This window comes from Ornithorhynchus anatinus, chromosome 1 (assembly GCF_004115215.2).
Source record: "Ornithorhynchus anatinus isolate Pmale09 chromosome 1, mOrnAna1.pri.v4, whole genome shotgun sequence".
NCBI lineage: Eukaryota > Metazoa > Chordata > Mammalia > Monotremata > Ornithorhynchidae > Ornithorhynchus > Ornithorhynchus anatinus.
The window spans coordinates 172448056-172466890 of record NC_041728.1 but is presented as its reverse complement, the minus strand read 5'-3'; the positions used below and the strand labels follow the sequence as shown (position 1 = coordinate 172466890).

At 44.2% G+C, this 18835-nt stretch overlaps 1 protein-coding gene across 2 annotated transcripts in view; it reads left to right on the top strand.

Moving 5' to 3' along the window:
* The window catches only part of RALB (RAS like proto-oncogene B), a 169016-nt gene that overhangs the window by 112557 nt on the left and 37624 nt on the right, over positions 1 to 18835 (top strand). For both annotated transcript variants that reach the window (XM_029069393.2, XM_029069386.2), the window contains one exon: positions 2680 to 2776. The gene's annotated coding sequence lies outside the window, so the exon portion shown is untranslated. The remainder of the gene's footprint in view (positions 1 to 2679; positions 2777 to 18835) is intronic.

Sequence of the window (18835 nt, the reverse complement as noted above, 5' to 3'; positions counted from 1 at the left end):
GTACATTCCAAGTGCTTAGTACAGTGCTCTGCACATAGTAAGCACTCAATAAATACTATTGAATGAATGAATGAATGAATGGGAGGCAGCAAGGCTTAGTGAATAGAGCATGGGCCTGGGAGTCAGAAGGACCTGGCTTCTAATCCTGGTTCCGCCATTTGTCTGCTGTGTGACCTTGGGCAAGTCACTTCACTTCTCTGTGTCTCAGTTACTTCATCTGTAAAATGGGGATTAATACTCTGAGCCCTATGTAGGACGTGGACTCTGTCCGACTTGATTAGCTTGTGTCTACTCCAGCGCCTAATACAGTGCCTGGCACATAGTAAGTGCTTATCAAGTACTATAAAAAAAAATTGCCCCCCTGGCACTTCAAGCTCATCATGTCTAAAACACAAGAAGTGTGGGGGCGAGTGATTTTAGAAGGTGAAAAGGAATGGGGTCAGAGATGCAAATAGGATAGATTTTGAGAGCAAGCTGGAGATCTCTTGAGAGATGGCTAAAAGGTTGAGGGAATGGATGTAAGGGAGAGAAGGAGGTGAGGGTAAGGTTTTAGAGAATTTGCTGGCTTCAGTTTTCTCAAGTATGTAATTGTCCTTCATATTTGAAGATGCTTCTGTTGGGGTGAAATTCACCTGAGTGTATGTGTGCGTCTGAAAAGGCCAATACAGTTGATGTAAGTTTATTTTTGAAATCTGCAAAAATAATTATTTAAAAATTATTGCAAGCCACCTTTACCTAAATCAAATTTCTCAGCCACAATTTTCAACAATTAAAAGGCATAAAAGATCACATTTGCACAAATTAGATCGAAAATAAAGGTTTATTGGGGTGATCTAAATTTGAAATTTAACAATTTGAAAGGGTAAAGTATTAAATAGAGATTGAATAACTAAAGAAGTATTAAAGATAGGATTGATCCTTACCCTCCTGATTGAAGAAATCTCATAATTCCTAAAGGATCCATAACTCTTTCAGGCTAGTGGGGAATTTGATAAAGAGATCATAATGACATAGGAGTATTCAAGTGTTCATAAAAGTGAACATGGTTCTAATCAGTAGGATCAGATCAATAGAAGGTATTTTTTGAGTGCTTATTGAGCACTTACTGTGGGCATAGCACTGTACTAAGTGTTTATAATGGTATTTGTTAATCTCCTACTATGTGCCAAGCACTGTTTTAAGCACTGGGGTAGATACAAGGTTATCAGGTTGTCCCACGTGGGGCTCGCAGTTTTAATCCCGATTTTACACATGAGGTTACTGAGGCCCGAGAAGTTAAGTAACTTGTCCAAAGTCACACAGCTGACAAGTGGCGGAGCTGGGATTAGAACCCAAGACCGTGCTCTTTCCACTAAGCCACTCATTTGCCTGGGTTCATATAGCAGACAATTGGCAGAGCCGGGCGAGAACCCAGGTTCTCGTTCTCTTGCCATTAAGCCACACTGCTTCTCTACAGTGCTTTGCCCTAGAAAGCACTTTGTAAATACCATTGATTGATTTGTTTCATTTATATATTAATCAAAATCCCCAACAGCTCTAACTCTGCATAAATCCCCTTCTTATTTTAACAACTGTGGGGTTTTTTATGATGTTTATTAAGCATTTATTATGTGTCGTGCACTGTTTGACGTGCTGGGGAAGATACAAGGTAATTAAGTTGGACACAGTCCATATACCCCATCATTCAGTCATTTGTACTTACGGAGTGCTTATTGCTTGCTGAGCACTGTACTAAGTGTACAGGACAAGAAGCAGTGTGGCCTAGTGGATAGAGCACAGGTTTGGTAAACAGAAGGACCTGGGTTCTTTCCTGGCTCTACCACTTTTCTACTGTGTGATCTCGGGCGAATCACTTCACTTCTCTGTGCCTCAGTTATCTCAGTGCCTTAATATAAACATGGGATTCACTGTCTTAATCCCCGTTTAAAGATAACTGGAGTATAGAGAAATGAAGAGATGAGCCCAAGCTCAGAAAACAGACAAGTGGTGGAGAGCCAAGGTCCTTCTGACTCCCAGGCCCATGTCCTAACCATTAGGCCTTGCTGCTTCCCAAAGATATTGAAGTTTTAGTAGCAGAATTGGACAGCTGTTTTGTTCTAATATTTTATAGAATTAGTTTGGAAAGCTTTTATGACTGCAAAAAAAAGCACTTTCCAAGCTGGTTCGGCATAGATTTTGTAGAATGTTTTGTTTGGTTGTCTGTCTTCCCTCTTGAGGACATTGTTGGGTAGGGATTGTCTCTCTTTGTTGCCGAATTGTACTCTCCAAGCTCTCAGTACAGAGCTCTGCACACAGTAAGTGCTCAATTAATATGATTGATTGAATGAGTGAACTATCACCAATTTAGTTGCTGCTCGATTAAAAACCGTTGGTGGTGAATTATGAATGGACCTTAGTCTATGATACATAATCTAAGCTCTCTGTTAATTCCTGTCTTAGAATTTTTTTATGTTATCTGCTAGGCACCTTCTGTGTTCCAGGCTCTGTACTGGGCTCAGGGGTTGGTACAATAATAATAATGAAGATGATGGTATTTAAGTGCTTATTATGTGCCCGGCACCATACAAGGTTATCAGACTGAACATTACTTGGAAGTCTTTTGAGGAAGGGGAGTTATGAATTAACACAATCTAGCATGCCTCCATAACTCTTTAATGTTTTCCCATATTAAATTTCTAGGTCTAGTTGAAAGGAAGAGGTGAGCTGTGCAGTTTTCTCCAAGTAAAGAATGGTGGCCAGTCTGTCCTGAGGAAACTGAAGTAACTTCTCAGCCATCGTAAGTACCAAGACAAAAGCATAAATCATGGTTTAGATCCTTTATTACTGCACTGTACTTTCCCAAGTGCTTAGTACACTGCTCTGCACACAGTAAGCGCTTAATGAATACAATTGAATGAATGAATACTCAAAATCTGCCTTTGAGGTTTGTCTTTTTTTATCTTGGTTTTTCATTTTTGATTGTGGTACGAGATTACTGCAAGTGTATCATGTAAAACCTCTGCAGTGTACCAGTGTTGTACAAAACCAAGGTTTGGCCTCTGATTCTGAGGTCTCTGTCTCATCTCAATAAAGATTAATTTACCTGGCAAAGGTAGATGAAAATGATATCAGAAGATGACTTTTGCCAGTTTTCCATAATACCTGTTTCTGTGCACACCGACTGCGTGGCATTAGAAAAAGAACTGTGAGAACTTTATGGAATAGAGAGAAGATACCTGAGCTCCTAAAGAATTTACAATATAAATATGCGATTGACATTACATAAGCAAAATGTCTCTACCCTCACCAACAGTACCATGAAGCCAATTGGACTCTGTAGACAGCAATCCTCCTGTTTGGCGAATTCCTCAAAAATTGGCCTCTTTGAGCTGGTGACTGTGACCTGAGTCTCGTTGATCCGTTCATTCAGTTGTGTTTATTGAGCGCTTACTGTGTGCAGAGCACTGTACTGAGAGTTTGAGATGGTCCAATATAACAAATACCCATTCACTTCCCACAATGAGCTTACAATCTAGAGCAGGAGACAGACATTAATGTACATAAATTACAGATCTGTACACATAAGTGCTGTGGAGGGGAGCGATGAATAAGGGTGTCGCATAGGGAAGTGGGAGAGGAGGAAAGGTGGGTGTAGTCAGGGACGGCTTTAAAAGTGGGGGAGAGTAATTGTATGTTGGATTTGAGGTGGGAGGGTGTTCCAGGCCAGAGGGAAAACTTGGGCAAGGAGCTGGTGGCGAGATAGACAAGTGAGAAGGTTGGCGTTAGAGGAGCAAAGTGTGCGGACTAGGTTTTAGTAGGAGAGTACTGAGGTGAGGTAGGAGGGGGCAAGATGATGAAGTGCTTTAAAGCCAATGGTGAGGAGTTTTTGTTTGACGTGGAGGTGGATGGGCAACGCTTGCAGTTTCTTGAGGAACGGGGAAACATGGCTTGAACATTTTTGTAGAGAAGTGATCCGCCTCAGAGTGAAGTATGGACTAGAATGGGGAGAGACAGGAGGCTGGGCGGTCAGCAAGAAGGCTGATGCAGTAATCAAGACCTCGGTTTTGGCACTGCTAGTCGAGAGGGGGTTGTGTGGCCTTGGGCAAGTCACTTAACTTCTTGGTGCCTCAGTTTCCTCATCTGTAAAATAGGGATTGAAACTGTGAGCCCCACATGGGACAGGAACTGTATTCAACCTGATTTTCATGTAACCACCCTAGCACTTAACACAGTGCCTGGTTCATAGTATGCGCTTAACAAATACCACAGTTATTATTATTATTATCAGTATTAGTATTAGTATTTTGATGGAAACAGTGCTTCTGGAGCAGCTGCTTTCCAGACCTGTATTGCTGCATCATAGTCTATGAATGGTATTTATTTATTTTTTGACCATGTGCAGACCACTTTACTAAGTACCTGGAAATGCTTAGATATGCTACCTTCACAAGGAACTTAGTATACATTTAGTCATAATAACCAAATCCTTGTTTTTTTTATTATGCTATTTGTTACATGCTTACGCTGAGCTAGGCGCTGTACTAAGGTGGTGTAGCTACAAGGTAATTTGATAGGACACAGTCCCATCCCCTGTGGCGCTTAGCGTCTCAATCCCCATTTTACAGATGAGGGAACTGAGGTCCAGAGAAGTGAAGTGACAGGGTCACAGGGCAGACAAGTGGCGGAGCTGGAATTAAAGCCTAGGTCTTTCTGGCTACCAGACCCGTGCCCTATCATTCATTCATTCATTCAATAGTATTTATTGAGCGCTTACTATGTGCAGAGCACTGTACTAAGCGCTTGGGATGAACAAGTCGGCAACAGATAGAGACAGTCCCTGCCGTTCGACGGGCTTACAGTCTAATCGGGGGAGACGGACAGACGAGAACAATGGCAATAAACAGCGTCAAGGGGAAGAACATCTCGTAAAAACAATGGCAACTAAATAGAATCAAGGCGATGTACAATTCATTAACAAAATAAATAGGGTAACGAAAATATATACAGTTGAGCGGACGAATACAGTGCTGTGGGGATGGGAAGGGAGAGGTGGAGGAGCAGAGGGAAAAGGGGAAAATGAGGCTTTAGCTGCGGAGAGGTAAAGGGGGGATGGCAGAGGGAGTAGAGGGGGAAGAGGAGCTCAGTCTGGGAGCGCCTCTTGGAGGAGGTGATTTTTAAATAGGGTTTTGAAGAGGGGAAGAGAATTGGTTTGACGGAGGTGAGGAGGGAGGGCGTTCCAGGACCGCGGGAAGATGTGACCCAGGGGTCGACGGCGGGATAGGCGAGACCGAGGGACGGTGAGGAGGTGGGCGGCGGAGCGTGCGGGGTGGGCGGTAGAAAGAGAGAAGGGAGGAGAGGTAGGAAGGGGCAAGGTGATGGAGAGCCTTGAAGCCTAGAGTGAGGAGTTTTTGTTTGGAGCGGAGGTCGATAGGCAACCACTGGAGTTGTTTAAGAAGGGGAGTGACATGCCCAGATCGTTTCTGCAGGAAGATGAGCCGGGCAGCGGAGTGAAGAATAGACCGGAGCGGGGCGAGAGAGGAGGAAGGGAGGTCAGAGAGAAGGCTGACACAGTAGTCTAGCCGGGATATAACGAGAGCCATCTACTATCCATTAGGGCCGTTCTGTTTTTCTAATACTTTACCCAGTGATGCAATATATGGCACTAGGAAACTTAATGCTGTGTCCCAGAGTGAAATAAAAGGGAATAATTTAATCTCCTACCCACCCCCCAACCTTCCAACCTTTAGGAGACTAGTTAGCAAAATACCCAATTCTTTATTTAAAATGAAATTCTCATTAGGACAGCACTCTGGGCACATAAAGTGTTCAGTAAATACTGATTGACACATGGTGGGAGAGTAGTAAGCTTTGCTATGATCTGAATTCAGTTTAACGCTACAAAATAATTGCTTCAGCTTTTTGCAAAAGTACACAAAAAGGACTATTGCTGTTTTCAAAGACATATCGAAACTCTTACAGTGTATTAGTATTATACATCACATTTTCTGGAAAATGGAAAGGGAAGCAGCATGATCTACTGGGTAGAGCATGGGTCTGGAAGTCAGAAGGTCAGGAGTTCTAATCCCGGCTCCACCACTTATCTGCCGTGTGACCTTGGGCAAATCACTTAACTTTTCTCTTCCTCAGTTCCCTCATCTGTAAGATGGGGATTAAGACTGTGAACCCCATATGGGACAGAGATTGTGTACAACCGGATGATCATGTACCTACCCCAGTGCTTAGAACAGTGCCTGGCACATAGTAAGTGTTTAACAAATACCATAGTAATAATTCTTACTATTATATGGGTGCTGACAGAAATTGAGGAGGTGTCCTGGATATTAATAACGATGGTATTTGTAAAGCACTATGTTCCAAGCACTGTTCTAAGCACTGGGATAGATGCAAGGTAATCAGGTTGTCCCATGTGGGGCTCACAATCTCAATCCCTAGTTATACAGATGAGGTAACTGAGGCACAGAGAAGTGAAGTGACTTGCCCAAGGTCACAGCAGACAAGTGGCAGAGCTGGGGTTAGAACCCTTGTCCTCTGACTCCCAAGCCCGTGCTCTTTCCACTGAGCCATGCTGCTTGGATGCCAATGTCATGGCAGATGACTTGGTGAAATTGAAGTTGTAGGAGACAAAATATGGGATTATATAGATGATAAATTCCAAAAACTGATATGGGGTATTTTGGGTCTATTTAAAAATATTTCTGAACCTTTATATAAAATCACTCTGTGATTTAACGACACCTTTGTTTTTTTTTTCTGTTCTCTAATCAGCGAGGAATAGAACAAACGTTAAAGTTAAGGTAACAGAAAACCAGCACTTAGAACAGTGCTCAGCGCTTAGAACAGTGCTTGGTACAGAGTAAGCGCTTAACAAATACCATCATCATTATTATTACTATTATAAACTGGAAAGTGTAAACAGTCCTTATACGTCACAATCGATTTCTTAAAAACGCAATGCAAATTGGAACCAATTTTCTGATGGGAACAATACTATAAACAATGGTTTGGTTCTTGACCCAGAGTTGGATACCCTGTTTTTAATCGAATTATACAGAATAGTAGACTCAGGTATGACTGAGGAATAGAGCTACAGTAATGTATTTCTGAGTCAGAGGTTCCACAGTAGGGTAGCCAACTTTTACTTCATCAGAAGTAAAATAAGCATATCGACTCTCCCTGACAAGGCCACCTGGTAGTTAGGTAATGACAGCCATCCCATCCACCCAGACTGTGGTTTGAAAATTCATTTTCCTGTTTCCCCTTGCTCCCAGAGGCCGTGCCATCAAGAAGGCAGTCACTGTAGCAGGGAACATGTGACTACCCCGCTCCACCCTCTGCTCTTCCCCTTTCCCCTCCCCTCAGCACTGTGCTCGTTTGTTCAGTTGTAAATATTATTTATTATTATTCATTACCCTATTTACTTTGTTAATGAGGTGTATATCTCCTTGATTCTATTTATCTTGATGATGTTGTTTTTGGTTTGTTGTGTTTTGCTTTGCTGTCTGTCTCCCCCATTTAGACTGTGAGCTCGTCATTGGGTAAGAATTGTATCTATCTGTTGCCGAATTGTACATTCATTCATTCATTCAATAGTATTTATTGAGCGCTTACTATGTGCAGAGCACTGTACTAAGTGCTTGGCATGTACAATGCATAAGATAGAATCTGAACAAGATAGAGACTTAGTACAGTGCTCTGCACATAGTAAGGGCTCAATAAATACTATTGAATGAATGAATGTTGTATTATACTCTCCCAAGCGCTTAGTACAGTACTCTCCATACAGTAAGTGCTCAATAAATACCAGTGATTGAGTCTGTGGATTAAGAGGTTGAGTGTCTGCAGAGTGCTAGGCACTGTTCTCCAGATGGTAAGCTTGTTGTGATGATGGTGATGGCATTTGTTAAGCACTTACTATGAGCCAAGCACTGTACTAAGTGCTGGGACTGATACAAGGTAAAGAGGTTGTCCCTCGTGGGGCTCACAGTCTTAATCCCCATTTTACAGATGAGGTAACGGAGGCACAGAGATGGGAAGTGACTTGCCCAAAGTCACACAACTGCTAAGTGGCGGAGTCGGGATTAGAACCCCCAACGTCTGACTCCCAAGCCCATGCTCTTTCCACTAAACCTCACTGGGCAGGGATCGTGTCCGTTATATTGAACTCTCCCAAGCACTTAGCACAGTGCTCTGCACACAGGGCTCAATAAATACCTTTGATTGGGTCTGTGTATTAAGCGGTTGAGTGTCTGCAGAGTGCTAGGCACTGTTCCCTAGATGGTAAGCTTGTTGTGGGTAGGGAGCGTTGACCGTTATATTGGACTCTCCCAAGCGGTTAGTACAGTGCTCTGCACATAGTAAGCACTCAATAAATACGATTGTACAAAGTATTTGGCAGATGTCCCTTCTAGACTGTAAGCTCATTCTGGACAGGGAACATGTCTGCCAACTCAATTATACTGTACTCTCCCAAGCACTTAGTACAGTGAATGACATAGAGTAAGCACTTAACTAATACTGAATACAATGGATTGATCGATTCCCTGACCTTAAGCTGATAATCTAGTGGGAGTAACACACAAAAATTACTTCCAGATAGCGAAAGCTGCAGGAAGAAAACAGTGTAAGCCGGAAACGGTACACAGATGCATCAGGATGAAACAGCAGAAAGACAGTTTATCCATAATTTGTTTGTATTAGTGTCTGTCTCCCTTTCTAGATTGTAAGCTTTTTAAGGGCAGAAAATGTGTCTATCAACTCTGTTATTTTGTACTCTCCCAAGCACTTGGTACAGTGCTGTGCACATAGTAAGCATTCAAATAAAACCGAGGTAAATGCATAAATATAGACATATAGGTATACATATGTACATTCCTAGAGTAGGTGTTGGTCTGATGCAAGTGAAGCATGGTGAGTTAAAAAGGCTTCTTGGAGAATTTGGGATTTTAGATGGGCTTTAAAGATGGGGAGAATTGTGGCAGAGAAGCAGCGTGGCTTAGTGGAAAGACCTTGGGCTTGGGAGTCAGAGGTCATGAGTTTGAATCCCGGCTCTGCCACTTGTCAGCTGTGTGACTGTGGGCAAGTCACTTTACTTCTCTGTGCCTCAGTTCCCTCATCTGTAAAATGGGGATAAACTGTGAGCCTCACGTGGGACAACGTGATTACCCTGTATTTCCCCCAGCGCTTAGAACAGTGCTTGGCACATAGTAAGCGCTTAACAAATACCAACATTATTATTTGTGGGGGGAGGAAGGAAACACCAGATTGAAGAAATGGCATCTGTAAATAAAATTGATTCTTTCCCCTTCTAGACTGTAAGCTGGTCGTGGGCTCGTTGTGATTCTCTCCCCAGCCCTTAGCATAGAGCTCCGCACACAGTGAGCTCGCAATGAATACCATTGATGGTGATGTTGAAGGCTCTCTGGAGGAAATGTGATTTTAATAAGAATAATAATAGTGATTTTAAGCCCTTACTCTGTGCCTAGCACTGTTCTAAGCGTTAAGGTAGATACAAAGTCTCCGTCCCACGTGGGGCTCACAGTGTCAGTGCCCATTTTCCAGACGAGGTAGCTGAGGCCCAGAGAAGTGAAGTGACTTGCCCAAGGTCCCACAGCAGACAGGTGGCAGAGCTGGGATTTGAACCCATGACCTTCTGATTCCCAAGCTCTATCCTCTATGCCATTTGAAGATGGGAAGAGTGCCATATCTGCCACGTATAATGAGAAGCAGTATGTTGTAGTGGATAGAGCACTCGAGCCTGACAGTCAGAAGGTCATGGGTTCTAATTCTGGTTATGCCACTATTCATTCATTCATTCACTCGCATTTATTGAGCGCTTACTGTGTGCAGAGCACTGTACTAAGCACTTGAAAAGTACAATTCAGCAATAAAGAGTGACGATCCCTGCCCACACTGCGCTTACAGTCTAGAAGGGGTAGACATCAAAACAAGTAAACAGGCATCAATATAAATATAATTTTAGATATCTAAATATATACATAAGTGCTGTGGGGTGGGGGAAAGAGCAAAGGGAGCGAGTCGAGGTGATGGAGGGAGGGGGAGCTGAGGAAAAGGAAAGCTTAGTCTGGGAAGGCCTCTTGGAGGAGGTGCGCTTTCAGTAATTATAATGTTGTTATTTGTTAAGTGCTTACTATGTGCAGAGCACTGTTCTAAGCGCTGGGGTAGATACAGGGTAATCAGATTGTCCCACATGAGTCTTCATCTACATTTTACAGATGAGGGAACTGAGACACAGTGAAGTGAAGTTACTTGCCCACAGTCACACAGCTGACAAGTGGCAGAGCCGGGATTCGAATCCATGACCTCTGACTCCCAAGCCAGAGCTCGAGCCACACAGTAGGGCTTTGAAGGGGGGAAGAATGACCTTCTCTCTGACCTCCCTTCCTCCTCTCTCGCCCCACTCCAGTCTATTCTTCACTCCGCTGCCCGGCTCATCTTCCTGCAGAGACGATCTGGGCATGTCACTCCCCTTCTTAAACAACTCCAGTGGTTGCCTATCGACCTCCGCTCCAAACAGAAACTCCTCACTCTAGGCTTCGAGGCTCTCCATCACCTTGCCCCTTCCTACCTCTCCTCCCTTCTCTCTTTCTACCGCCCACCCCGCACGCTCCGCTCCTCTGCCGCCCACCTCCTCACCGTCCCTCGGTCTCGCCTATCCCGCCGTCGACCCCCGGGTCACGTCCTCCCGCGGTCCCGGAACGCCCTCCCTCCTCACCTCCGCCAAACTGATTCTCTTTCCCTCTTCAAAACCCTACTTAAAACTCACCTCCTCCAAGAGGCATTCCCAGACTGAGCTCCTCTTCTCCCTCTACTCCCTCTGCCATCCCCCCTTTACCTCTCCACAGCTAAACCCTCTTTTTCCCTTTTTCCCTCTGCTCCTCCACCTCTCCCTTCCCATCCCCACAGCACTGAACTCGTCCGCTCAACTGTATATATTTTCGTTACCCTATTTATTTTGTTAATGAATTGTACATCGCCTCGATTCTATTTAGTTGCCATTGTTTTTATGAGATGTTCTTCCCCTCGACTCTATTTATTGCCATTGTTCTTGTCTGTCCGTCTCCCCCGATTAGACCGTAAGCCCGTCAAACGGCAGGGACTGTCTCTATCTGTTGCCGACTTGTTCATCCTAAGCGCTTAGTACAGTGCTCTGCACATAGTAAGCGCTCAATAAATACTATTGAATGAATGAATGAATGAATGATGCTGTGTTTCCTTGGGCAAGCCCCTTCACTTCTCTTTGCCTCAGTTCCCTCATCTGTCAAATGGGGTTTGAGTCTGTGAACCCCACATGGAACAGGGACTGGGTCCAATCTGATTTGCTTGTATCTATTCCAGCGCTTAGTACAGTGCCTGGCACATAGCGTTCAACAAATACCATCATTATTATTATGATGATGTGGGAAGAAGCTGCAGATGTCGGCGGGGGGCATGAGAATAAGGTTGACAGTGAGAGGGCTGAGAGCAGTGGGCAGTTAAGCAGGTTGGCATCAGAGTAAGTGTGCGGGTGGGTTGGGAGAGAGGAGTGAAGAGAAATATGGGGGTAGAGAGCTGACTGAATGCCTTCAAACGACGGTGAGGAGTTTCCGCTTGGTGTCGGGGGGGACTGGGCACTCGCTGGAGATTTTAGAAAAATGATACTGCTACCTCTCCCGGTGAGGAGTAGAGTAGAGACGACAGACACCACAGCTTGCTCCAGGTCAGGCACCTTTAATCCCACTCCCCTGCAGGAAGGCTCAGCACGGGACAGCCGCTCCAGGCACAGAGTGATCCGCAAAGTGGTCCGCGGACCTTCCACGGGTGGGGTTTTAACACATCCCTTCCTTTGCACAGAACTAACCCTGGTTGACACAGGCAGCTCACCTTGGCTCTCCCGAAGATAGTCCCTCAGGAGCTAACCCTCGTTGGTCCCCGTGCTGTCCAACAGGTTCTGTGGCCTCTCACTGGTGGTCGAGCACGAGGTCGGCATCCCTTGTTCTCGAGTGGTCTTCATTCATCACTCTTAGTCCCTCTTCCCATTGTCCCGTTGTTGTCCATTGATGTTCTCCTCATGGCCCAATCCGCCATTTTAGAGCCATGTGGTCTGGGGAATCCCCCTCTCTGAGCTGTAGGGCCATCTCGGATGGCGAGCAGAGGGACAAGACAGCTGGAATCTCCCCGTCCTCATATCAGCGGAGCCCAAGCCAGACCACGGGTTTGGAGCCATGGAGGCGAAAGAACAATGAGGAAAACTGGCCTAGGAGCCTCCTGGGGATGCCCCGAGGCCACAAAGGCTCTGTGCACGAGGCTGTGGATTAAACACCAGGCAGCTCTCACCTCTCTGACCCAGGGCACAAGCCTGAGGAGGGGAAGGGTAACAGATACAAGTAGTAGAGTGAAGAATGAGGGGAAGGCTGGAGGCAGGGAGGTCAGCGAAGAAGAGGCCGACACAGCCAAATGGTTGAACCAGCAGGGCATCAGTTGGCATAGAGGGGAAGGGGTGGGTTCTGGGGGGATCAGAGGCAGGGGAGTGGAGAGCTGGAAATGTTATGCCAGGAGCTGGGGAGGAGAGAAAACTGTGTCGCAGAAGAGTGAGTGATTAGAAATCAGTCCATCAGTCAGTTGTATTTATTGAGCACATTGTACAGAGCACAGTATGCTGTCCTGAAGAGCGTTTGGGAGAGTACAATATAATAATAATGTTGATATTTGTTAAACGCTTACTATGTGCAGAGCACTGTTCTAAGCGCTGGGGTAGATACAGGGTCATCAAGTTGTCCCACATGGGGCTCACAGTCTTAATCCCTGTTTTACAGATAAGGGGACTGAGGCACAGAAAAGTTAAGTGACTTAATAATGTTGGTATTTGTTAAGCGCTTACTATGTGCCGAGCACTGTTCTAAGCACTGGGGGAGACACAGGGGAATCAGGTTGTCCCACGTGGGGCTCACAGTCTTCATCCCCATTTTACAGACGAGGGAACTGAGGCCCAGAGAAGTGAAGTGACTTGCCCACAGTCACACAGCTGACAAGTGGTAGAGCTGGGATTCGAACTCATGAGCCCTGACTCCAAAGCCCGTGCTCTTTCCACTGAGCCACGCTGCTTCTCCTTGCCCACAGTCACACAGCTGACAAGTGGCAGAGCCAGGATTCGAACCCGTGACCTCTGACTCCCAAGCCCGTGCTCATTCAACTGAGTCAACAATGCAACAGACACACTTACATACATACCTGTAATTTATTTATGTTAATATCTGTCTCCCACTCTCTAGACTGTAAGCTCCAGGTGGGCAGGGAATGTTTCTGTTGATTTTTGTATTGTACTCTCCCAAGTGCTTAGTACAGTGCTCTGCATACAATAAGTGCTCAATAAATTCAATTGAATGCATGCATGAATGAAGTCATTCACAGATCTAATGGGGAAGGCTTTGGTTGATAAAGGTTACTACTCTCATTCTTCAGGCTGCCAGAAAGATGCCAGACAGTGTCCTAAGAGCAGATTGGCAACTTCTTCAAGTCTGGGGATTTTGGTCTGCTGTTGTGGGAGATAGGATGGGGGACACTCAAGTCTTAAATAATTTTCAGACTTTATCAGGATTGTTATGAAAACTTTAAAGTGAATGTGGACTAAGGACCAAAAATGCAGACTGTAGACAATGCTGCCTTCAAGAGCGTGTTGCAGTGTGAAACTACAAGTGTTCAAATACCCCCTTAGAGTGTCTGCTGCTCGGTTCCCCAAACCAGGCAACCGGGCCTAGTGGATAGAGGACGGGCCTGAAAGTCAGAAGGACCTGGGTTCTAATCCAAGCTCTGCCACTTGTCTGTTGTGTGACCTTGGGCAAGTTACTTAATTTCTCTGTGCCTCAGTTTCCTCAACTGTAAAATGGGGATATCTTTTTTCCCTCCAACTTAGACTTTGAGCCCCATCCCACCTTTTCTCAGCTTCCCCTCCCTATCGCCCTGACTTGCTCCCTTTGCTCTTCCCCCTCTCCCCGCCCCACAGCACTTGTGTATATATATACACATCTATAATTCTATTTATTTTACATTAATGCTTGTTTACTTGTTTTGATGTGTGTATGTATATATATATATATATATATTCTATTTATATTGATGCTACTGATGCCTGTTTACTTGTTTTGATGTCTGTCATCCCCCTTCTGGCCTATAAGCCCATTGTGGGCAGGGATTGTCTCTCTTTATTGCTCAACTGCCAAGTGCTTAGTATAGTGCTCTGCACACAGTAAGCACTCAATAAATACACGTGAATGAATGAATGAGACAGGGACTGTGTCCAATCTAATTAACTTGTACCTACTCCAGCACCTAGAACAGTGTTTAACACAGAAAGTGATGGTGGTATTTGTGAAGCGCTTACTCTGTTCCAGGCACTGTACTAACTTGTGACTCCCAGCCCCATGCTCTACCCACTAGGCTAAGCTACTTAACAAATACTGTAGAAAACCAAAAAAACTGAAACCAAAAAAATCCACTCTAGGTGCTGCATTTAGTAGTGGGGAGGGTGGGAGAAGCAGAGAATAGTTTTCAAAATAGTCATGTATTTTTTAATCTTTGGTTATATCTGCACAGTATATGTGTTCTCATCGGCCAAGGTCCTGTTGACTTTCTATCCAATATTAGTATTTGATAATGATGACAGAACACATCACCAGCAGGGCATGACTGCGTTTAAAAATCGAACGATATTTTGACTTATTGCTTAACTGCATGACTGCATTTAAGAATTGAACAATATTTTCACTTGATGCTTAACTATGACTGTATTGAAATACGGTATTAAGCTAATTTAAGAAGTCACTTCGGGGCCTTGGATGTACATTTTATTTATTTATTTATTTTTTAATGGCTTTTGTTAAGGGCTTACTGTGTGCCAGGCACTGTACTAAGCACTAGGATAGATACAAGCTAATTAGATTGGATACAGACCATGTCCCACTTGGGGCTCTCAGTCTTAATCCCCATTTTCAGATGAGGTAAATGAGGCACAGAGAAGTTGAGCGACTTGCCCGAGGTCACATAGAAGACACTTGGTGGAGTTGGGATTAGAACCCAGGTCCTCTGACTCCCCGGCCCGGGCTCTTTCCAGTAGGCCGAGCTGCTTCTCTTTTTGAAACTAATTCATATTTCTGATTCCAATACAACTTGTTCCAGATTGAAATCATGATCTAAAGAGTAGAAACAGTTTATCCTTTCTAAATCAAGGAATTAGTATTGGACTGTTTACAGGGCTTTTTTGTACGTGTGGTTATTTTTTGTTTTTGTTTTCCTTCTTTCATTGTCGTATTTGTTGAGCACTTACTGTGTGCATAGCACTCTACTAAGTGCTTGGAAGAGTACAATCTAACAATAAACAGGTACATTCCCTGCCCACAATGAGCTTCCTCTCCTTTCAATTCAGTTCAGTCATAATTTATTGAGTGCTTACTGTGTGCAGAGCACTGTACTAAACGCTTGGAAAGTACAATTCGGTAACAGATAGGGACAATCCCTACCCAACGGGCTAACAGTCTAGTGGGGGGGAGACAGACAACAAAACAAAGCAAGTGGGACAGGCATCAATAGCATCACTTAAATAAATAGAATTATAATAATAATAATAATATTGGTATTTGTTAAGCGCTTACAATGTGCTGAGCACTGTTGTAAGCGCTGGGGTAGACACAAGGGAATCAGGTTGTCCCACATGGGTCTCACAGTCTTAATCCCCATTTTACAGATGAGGTAACTGAGGCACAGAGTAAAGTGACTTGCCCACAGTCACACAGCTGACAAGTGGCAGAGCTGGGATTCGAACCCATGACCTCTGACTCCGAAGCCCATGCTCTTTCCACTGAGCCATGCTGGATAGGTATATACACACCCAGAGGTTGGTTTCTAGGGGACCTGGAAACCAGCCTATGGGTGAGGGTTTCTTAATGAAGGGTTTCTTATGGGAGAAGCAGCGTGGCTCAGTGGAAAGAGCACGGGCTTTGGAGTCAGGGCTCATGAGTTCGAATCCCAGCTCTGCCACTTGTCGGCTGTGTGACTGTGGGCAAGTTACTTCACTTCTCTGCGCCTCAGTTCCCTCATCTGTAAAATGGGGATTAAGACTGTGAACCCCACGTGGGACAACCTGATTCCCCTATGTCCACCCCAGCGCTTAAAACAGTGCTCGGCACATAGTAAGCGCTTAACAAATACCAGCATTATTATTATTATTATTAATGGAGGTAGTGCTTGAATTAGCTGGTATCACTCAGTGGTATTTACTGAGCACTAACTCTTTGCAGAGCATTGTACTAAGCTCTTGGGTAGTACAGTAGAACAGAGTTGGTAGAACTCATTCCCTGCCCACAAGGAGCATATAGTCTACAGGTAGAATGTGCAGTCTAATAAACTGAAATCTGGCTTCTGGGCCTCTCTCCCCCCCGACCTACACACACCTTTTTACCTTTCTCCTATACAGGAAGAGGCTACCCAAATAGTCCAACTTGCAGCCACTGTTCACTCTGCCCATTAGAGGAAGGTGGCTAGATATATGGTTCGAATCCCGGCTCTGCCACTTGTCAGCTGTGTGACTGGGCAAGTCACTTCACTTCTCTGTGCCTCAGTTACCTCATCTGTAAAATGGGGATTAACTGTGAGCCTCACATGGGACAACCTGATTACCCTGTATCTACCCCAGTGCTTAGAACAGTGCTCTGCACCTAGTAAGCGCTTCACAAATACCAACATTATTATTATTATTATATAATTCAGGAATAATGCAGCTTAGCCTTATGTGAAGAGCCCAGACCTGGGAGTCAGAGGACCTAGGTCCTAAACCCCGGCTTCCCCACTTGTCTACTGAGTGACCTTGGTCAAATCACTTCACTTCTCTGTGCCTCAGTTAATCTCATCTCTAAAATGGGGATTAGCTTTGTGAGCCCCGTGTGGGAAAGGGACTGTGTCCAACCTGATTATCTTGTATCTACCCCAGTGCCTAGCACAGTGCCTGCATACATAATAAGCACTTAACAAATGCTATTAAAAAGAAATCATAATAATTTAGCCCCCAGGTGGTACGACAAGGCTTTCTAATGCTGGCGAATCAGTGTGGTCTAGTGGAAACAGCATGTATCAATGAGTCAGAGAATCCGAGTTCTAATCCTGGCTCTGCCTTTTGCCTGCTGTGTGATCTTGGACAAGTCCCTAAACGTCTCTGGGCCTCAGTTCCCTCAACTGCAAAATCTGTCTTCCTCCTACTTAGTCTGTGAGTTCCATGTGGGACCTGATTAATTTGTGTCTACTTCAGCACTTAGTACAAAACTCGATACATAGAAAATGCTTAACAAATACCACAGTTATGTGAATATATGAGCTGTGAGCCTCCTGCATGGATGCAGATCATCACTTAACTTCTCTGGGCCTGTTTCCTCATCTGTGAAGTTGAGATTCAGTACTTTTTCTCCCTCCTACATAGATTCCATGGAACAGCAATTCTGTCCAATCTGCTTATCTTGTATCTACTCCAGCACATAGTAAATGCTTAATAAATACTGTTATTATTACAATTATTATTATTCCCCCTAAACTGCTTAGACTGCAACATTCAAAAATGATTTTATATTTAGTGGTCTGTTGAGAACAGGCTTTTAAAAACAAGTGGACGAAAGTGACATGTAATTACAATTACACCAAAGAGGTTTTTTTTCCTGCATCACACTTCTCTGTTTTAGTCATGAATATCATTATGCATTTAAGATAACCCAGAAAAATATTTACATGATTAAATCTGAAGAGGGAAGAGCCCCAAATGGAATAGCGACTCACCTGTTGCATTTGAGGTACATATTGGTGGTGATTTGGCTGGTAGCCAGCCCCAAAATGAACCTTACAGAAATCTGGAAGAAAATCAAGAAGAAAATGAAAGGTGTGAAAGTACAAACATGCATTCAGGAGAGAATTGTAGAGAAAACACTGAAACCTTTTACCCAAAACAATGTACAGCAAAGAGCAGCGGCTCAAAGCACTAAGTGAAACTGTCTTATAAGAGGTGGCTCAAAGAATTTTACTAAAACTGTTTTCTTTGTTCCCCAATATTGACACATTAAAATTTTAACACGTCAAAGCTGTGCATAGAACCATGTAGGAGGCGAGCCGAATAAAGTTTTCAGCACTTCAACAGCTGCAAAATTCCTAATCAGAATCAATCATATTTATTGAGTGCTTACTGTGTGCAGAGCACTTGAGAGAGCCGGAAATGGTAGACACGATGCTCTCAAGGAGCTTCCAGGCTAGTCGGAAAGACAGACATTAAAATAAAATACAGTTAGGAGAAGTGTTAGAGTATAAGGGTATGCACATTAGTGCTGTAGGGATGGAGGGCGGGTATTAAAGGGCTTCAGGTGTAAGCGCCTATTACAGTGCTTCACACACAGTAAATAATCGATAACTACTATTGAATGAATTCAGACCCAGGTGCGTAGGTGATGCAGAAGGGAAGGAGAATATAGTGGAGAGAGGAGAGGTTAGTCAGGGAAGGCTTCTTGGAGGAGAAAAAATTTTAGAGCATTGGAGTTAGAGTAGTGGTCTTGAAAATAAAGGGGGAGGACAGGACATGAGCAAGGGCGATGGCAGGAAAGGTGTTAGAGGATCAAATTGTGCAGGATGAGATTTAGTGGGAGAAGAGCGAGGGTAGCTGTGTGTCAGTGGCATTTATTATTTTTATGGTATTTGTTAAGCGCTTATTATGTGTCAAATACTGTTCTAAGCACTGGAGTAGATAAAGATTAATTAGATTGGACTCAGTCGCTGTCCTGCATGGGACTCACCATCTAAGTAAGAGAGAGAACAG